Source organism: Mizuhopecten yessoensis, unplaced genomic scaffold, assembly GCF_002113885.1.
Source record: "Mizuhopecten yessoensis strain PY_sf001 unplaced genomic scaffold, ASM211388v2 scaffold10979, whole genome shotgun sequence".
NCBI classification, from domain to species: domain Eukaryota; kingdom Metazoa; phylum Mollusca; class Bivalvia; order Pectinida; family Pectinidae; genus Mizuhopecten; species Mizuhopecten yessoensis.
In genome coordinates this window covers 1,019,684-1,026,285 of record NW_018408817.1, presented here as the reverse complement: position 1 = coordinate 1,026,285, position 6,602 = coordinate 1,019,684, and the positions used below count along the sequence as shown (strand labels likewise).

Sequence of the window (6,602 nt, the reverse complement as noted above, 5' to 3'; positions counted from 1 at the left end):
CCACCCCCCGAACCAGATACCTATTCCATCCCAATTTCCTAGAACTTTCTACTACAGCAACAGAACCTGAAGCGGTTCACACCTCTAACTCAATAAGGGTCTCCCAGACGTAATTACTTATGTAATAACAGCATGAAGCAGCCCTGTCCAAACAATAATCTGAAACTGGCTGGAATTTAACAGGCTTGTCAACTTTGGCGATGTTTTCCACAGTACCCAGCCATCAGCATAAAAACACCACTGATCCCCATATGTCTGTTGTCTTATAAGGTCACATTTTCCATTTTCTCGGTAAAAAAAATATTAAAAAAACTTGTCCTGTCGATAGTGATAAAGTAGTTTTTTGGCCAGACAAAACGTTAAACCGATATTGAAGATAAAGTTTGTCTACAGACTAGAAATCATTGGATTACTTGTCGTGACTGACATTAGTTTTTACAACACCGGACAGAAGTCTGACCAAGGATTCCTGGGGCAGTTAGCCACTGCTTTAAAAGCCAGACAAAGGAGGTTTGTTTCTATAAATTCAAGACTAAAGCACTTCAGTTTTTCTGACCTCTAGGTTTCAAACACAAGCACACAAGGTAGACATAACCTTTTACCAATTTTTATAACCACAGACAATTTTTATAACCACAGAATTTTTTTACAGAAATGTTTCCTTCCAGCTATTACCAGACAGAAATTCCACACTGCGACCAACGTAACTAGAGATACATTGGTCTATTGATGTACTTTGGTCTGAAGCTTAAGTTACAGGTGTATAATTACCACTATAGTGATACTGTCACCTTACCAAATTCAGACAGCATTCATACTGGCCATGAATGCCATGTCCCACATGGTAATGTCATCCTTACAATGATGTCACAATTGTAACTTTTATATATAATGGAACTGTCACCTTACAAAGTTCAGACGTTGTTCATGACGGCCATGAATGCCATGTCCCATCCTTATAATGATGTCACAATTGTGGCGTTTATAGATACCATTGACCCTCCACTCCATTCTTTCACCAAGTATACACATATGTTCACTTGTTTGAAGAAATTCTAAATTTTGATAAATGAATTTAATTTTGCAGGAGATTAGAATATTTTGAAAAACAGTGTATCTTATAGTATTGAACAACTTTTGGATGACATTCAGATGATATTCAATTCAGTTCGATTCAATTTAATTCCTCCTTTTAAGCATTTTTCCATCTGATCTCCCTTAAAGATTTTTTTTTTGTATATTCTTCCCTTTTAAAAAATTGTTCTCCATGTAAATATCTATGCATAAATAGTTTTAATGGTTTTCATCATATATATTTTATGTCTTCATAATTTCCGTTTGTACTATGGATAAATTGACAACTTTATTTTAAATTTTATAATGCCATGAAAATGGTTGAAACATTATCTCCCGCCAAGTCCGACAAAACAGTGAGATTTTCTTCCCCCTTTCATTTTGATTATCTGGAAGTGAATATCTGACACCAATGAATACCTATGGTACCTACCCCATTAAGCTGACAGCATGCAGGTATCTCTCTATATTATCCACGGAAACACACACACGTTGATTCTAAACACTGTAATTCATGCCTTATCAACTACTATAAGAAATATTGTTTTCCTTTTTATATACTCCGTACCTTTCAGAAATTCATTTGTCAGTACAATGAAATACCATAACGATATTCTGATAGATTTGAGCTGTCCTCTGTCAGATCTCAATCAGCATAAAACATTGGATACTTACGGAATTCAAGGTGTAGTTTTCCTACAGAGAATCTATGTAGGTAGAAAAAGATCCATTTTTTTTCTCTTTCTTTAATAACAAAACTAAGACCCACTTTTTGTTTTGCCTTCGTTATAAAATCCTTGTGTAAGTTGTGTATCCACTACAATACAGCTCTGCTACGGAACAATCATGTAACTTCCCCTGCGAGAGGGTATTCATGAAATCATGAATGGTCATGAACAATTCATGAACATTCATGAATATTATTCATGAATATTTCATGAACTGTTCATGAAGTTTCATGAATTATTCATAATCATTTCGCAGGGGTTGTCTCCTCTTCAAATTCACTAATTTGTGCATGTCTTCAGATGAAAGATTCAAATAAACTGAAGACTTTTCTGTGACAGTAATCTACTCACATTGCTGTATCCACGGAATGATAGCACTCAAAACAACATACATCCACAAATGTCTGTGTCACCTTTGAATTGGAAACCCAGAAATGTGCTTCTTTTGATGAAACTATTCAAAACATGACAAAAAGTAAGCCATTTATATCAACTCTGTTGTTTGACATTCTTCAAACACGTACAAAAAAAATCCGTAATTTTTCCTGTCGCTGTAGGAAGACGGTCATGAAATCATGAATGTTTCAACATCCCAGCTCATCAATAGTGAAGTAGGTTTGTGTGTTTACCTGTACCGATACACCCGTGTATGGCGTTGACGACACACCTGCTGTCTCCTCTGATCCCACCTGATCCCTACCGTACACCATTACAGTTTCACACTGTCAATGTTTACTCTCCCAGCCCCATTAATTCATCAATACTAAATCTACCCCTGACACCTTTGATGTCCACACTCTACCTCCTCAGTAGCCACCTGGGCACAGAATGTCTCAAGCATAGTCATCTTTAAAGTATTTTAACACGTATATTTCACCTTAATATATTTCCAAAATGTTTGAAATTCATAAATTAAATTACATTTACAGAGCTTCAAAAGAATTGCCTAAAACCAAGTAGCACAGAAATGTTTGCAAATTTAAAGATATTAAAAAAATATCTAGTTTTGAAAATTTGAGTGAATGATATATTAAGCTGACAGAGTTTTGTAAATATTGCCTTTGGGTAATGGGATGCAGCATCCCCACACACTGTCAGCCTAATGTTCTCAAACTAAAAATATCAAACTTCTGATTTTTTTATTTCTGTTTTTATAATCTATTTAACTGAAAGATATTTTAATCAATTTGACATATAATGTCTTTTTAAAGACCTTCATGTTAAATTTCTACACAGTATTATGATATAGTTCTTTTTTCATAATAAACAGATGAAATGTAAACTGACAAATCATAAAAATAACAGACTTTAAATTGTGAATAATAAACAAAACCTGTCATCCCTAAAGATAACAGTAGATCAGTCCATATTAATGAAATATTGGTCCAAAAGGGAAAACGAAGGGTTATAAGATCTCTACTGAATGGTGAGTTAGTCGCTTAACAATAAATTAGTCTGTTTGTATGATCTGCTGCAGCTCTAAGTGACAGTATTAGGTACTTGATGTGTATAATCAGCTGAAACACGAAACCTTATTGATTATAACAGGTGACAGATCAAGGTAGATCTTCAATTCCCTGAGGTGAGTAGAGAAGGGGGGATGGGAGATATAGCAGGTCCAATAAAACTATAACATGGAGTAAAAGGCCCCTAAAATGGTCTTCATCTTTTCATTTCTACCCTAACACTTCGTCAATTCCCCTTGTGGGTGGAAGGAGATGGGGGAAAAGAAAGAGATATGTTCCAACAAACCATAACATGGTATAAGAGGCCCCAAAACTGGCCTTCATCTTTTCATTTCTACCCTAACACTTTGTCAATTCCCCTTGTGGGTGGAAGGAGATGGGGAAAAGAAAGAGATGTGTTCCAACAAAACCATAACATGGTATAAGAGGCCCCTAAACTGGCCTTCATCTTTTCCCCCGTCACCTACCACTTCTTCCATTCCCCCTGTTGGTGGCATGAGGAGGTGGGGGGTGGGGGGGGATAGAGTTACTATATGGTGTAAGAACTTTGCATAGAAATTTTCAACAGTCTATCACAATAAATTTAAACACAGTCTATCAAAATAAATTTTTAAACACAGTCTATCAAAACAAATTTAAACAGAATCGATCATAATAAATTCATAATGTCAATTAACAAAACACATTTTATGATCTGCTGACAATATCAAGCTCCTCACATCAGAAGTGTTTATGATTGGTCTGTAGACACTTGTAACAGGTTTAACTGTCTTGTACATAGTAGACTACAGTCCTACCAATGGGAAGGAGTTTCTAATTAACACGATATCTCTAAGTTTTATTAAACTTCATTCGACCTGAAGCAATGTCCGTGGCTCCAGTAGTGTCCCTGTGTGATAATTCACCTGGAGAATAAAGACATTTTACGCCCCGTACATGCATAAATAATTGTCTAACATTCCGTACCATCAAAACTTGCCGAAGCAATAAGGCAGCTGACGACTGCACCACACATCGTCACCTCGACAACAAAACATTTCCTAATAGACCGTTCCTTAAACACAATCAAATGAGACCAATTAGCAAATTGTTTCAAAAAAATTCTGTGGTTCACTAGTGTTACCACGGCAATAGAAAATGGCTGCTAATGACTGTAACACCAGTAGTGAGTGCATCACTTGGGACCTGAACACAAGATAATCCTTATCTCATGATTTAACTGAATTTCTTCCATCAAAATCAACATCAGTTATTTAGTAAAGACCTTATGAGAGCTTCTATATTGGCCCTTGGGCATGGAGACGATCAAGCTTTTGTCCGACCAGAATTGTGTGCCTTCAACCATCAATAGATCGGATGATTGAAAATAATTAATTTTTTCTCCATTATCTGCATTGAAATCCAAGATGACCAGAAATGTTGGGGACAAAAATTCTCTCACTTCTTATTGTGAAAACATGTGCGTGTGAGGGCGATAAGGAGAAAGCATATTTCAGACCGGGAACCTAAGTGAATCTCTTCAACCTCCCCTCACAAATCCAATTGAATGTCGTCGTTAATCCATTATGTAAACAGATGCGATTTACGGCGGAGATTTCTGTCCACCTATGATTCTGTACAAATGATGCGTTTCCTGTCTGTGGGGCGACTAAGCAGTAGCCTCCATTTATTGTGCGACATCTGTAATTATCAAAACTAACGTTCGGACTTGCCAAATCTTTATACAAATAGAAACGCAATGAGATAAAGGGGCAATGTATTGGTTTATAATCATAGATTACAGGCGGCTGAACTACAACACGGAAATGTTCTCCAAATTGATGAGTTTGACAGTTTTTGTAATGGAGGTCACGGCCCCGTAACTGTTTTCAAGACATAAAAGAGTTCATGAATTACCGTATTTTGCTTCATGTAATTGGCATGAAACATCTCCGTACCCACAGTCTTCTGGAACATTTTGCCATGAAGTTTGTTACCGTACCACAAATGTCTTCTAATAATTTACTATGTAATCTATTTGTTGCCTTACTGCTAATCTTTTACCCTAATTTTATCTTGACTAATCCATATTTTTTCTGTGACAAATGCGTCACATGATGTGACCTCAAATTACAAGTAATTACCTAATATCGCAAGTCATTGTTACCGCAAATATTTTCTCCGAAATGGGGATTTTATGTTAACCTTCCTACTCATTTCAATTACTACTAACCCCTGAGGGCAAGGATATAAAACGTATTGTCAACTTCACACATACAAAAAAAAAAATTATTTACTTAATTATTATTTCATTAGCATGATTTTATTTTGTTGTAATTTTATTGAATATCTATTGTGATTTTAGTCAATATACACAAACAAATTTGAATAATTGAATTTATTTCCCATTTTTATTTGGAAAAAATCTTTTTTTTTTAACTTGTCGTCAAGCTAACTACGAACGAGTCATCGTCATTGGCCAAACTAAAATGAGGCTGGACATTAAATATCAGTTTCGTTGCTATCAAACAACTTTATCATCATAAACACCTTCACAAGTAATTGACATCACTCTAGGTTCAAACGGCAGTAATAACTTATAATGCTTACCTATAGAAACGTAGGTCAATAAATTAGGTACGAAAACAGCATTTTACGGAGAAACTGGGGAGGATTTAAAAAATGTGTAAAATGTCAAGAGAAAAATGTCTTTGAACAAAAAAAGCCAACACTAGAAAACATCATGGAAACCTATATTTCCTGGCTCCAATGCAAATCAGCGTCACATTTTCGAAAAATTCTTTAAATTATAATGATGACCTTGACATTTGGTTTCTGAAGTTACAAACTTGTTTAAAATATATTCATATTTGACTTTTGTATAAATTTTGACCACATTCTGTAAACATATAGAGTGGCTTGAGTGATGGCAATGAATAGGTAGCCAAATTTCTATAAAAGTAATAGTGACCTTGACCTTGGAATTCAATGCCTAACCCAAAACAAACTCATTCAAGGTATTCTTGTAGTTGGCTTTGGTATAAAGTGTTTTCAAAATCTGTTTAAAATGAAGTAGCTTGATTTAAATGACAGTGAACTGTGATAGAACAGGATGAGGCAAGGGTGTAATGATGAGATGCGATGGAAATGGGTATCACTGTATACCTGGCCTAACCCAAACATAAACATTTTCAGACATAATAAATCCTTTATGGAAGCAAAAATATGTTTGTGACAGCATCTTTTTTTTATGGAATTCATGTCTCTGTTCCTGAATCGTGTGCCAAGTGGTTCGCTACCTTACACCCACTCCACCCTCCACCCCACTCCACCCTCCACCCCACTCCACCCCACT

At 35.6% G+C, this 6,602-nt stretch overlaps 1 protein-coding gene across 11 annotated transcripts in view; it reads right to left on the bottom strand.

Annotated features, from left to right (window-relative positions):
- Positions 1-6,602, bottom strand: part of LOC110464274 (nephrin-like) — a 376,492-nt gene that overhangs the window by 307,309 nt on the left and 62,581 nt on the right. The window contains exon 1 of one of the 11 annotated variants that reach the window (XM_021519391.1): positions 1,750-1,767. The exons of the other annotated variants lie outside the window; for them this stretch is intronic. The gene's annotated coding sequence lies outside the window, so the exon portion shown is untranslated. Of the gene's footprint in view, positions 1-1,749; positions 1,768-6,602 lie in introns of those variants that run through there. 11 annotated transcript variants of the gene reach the window in all.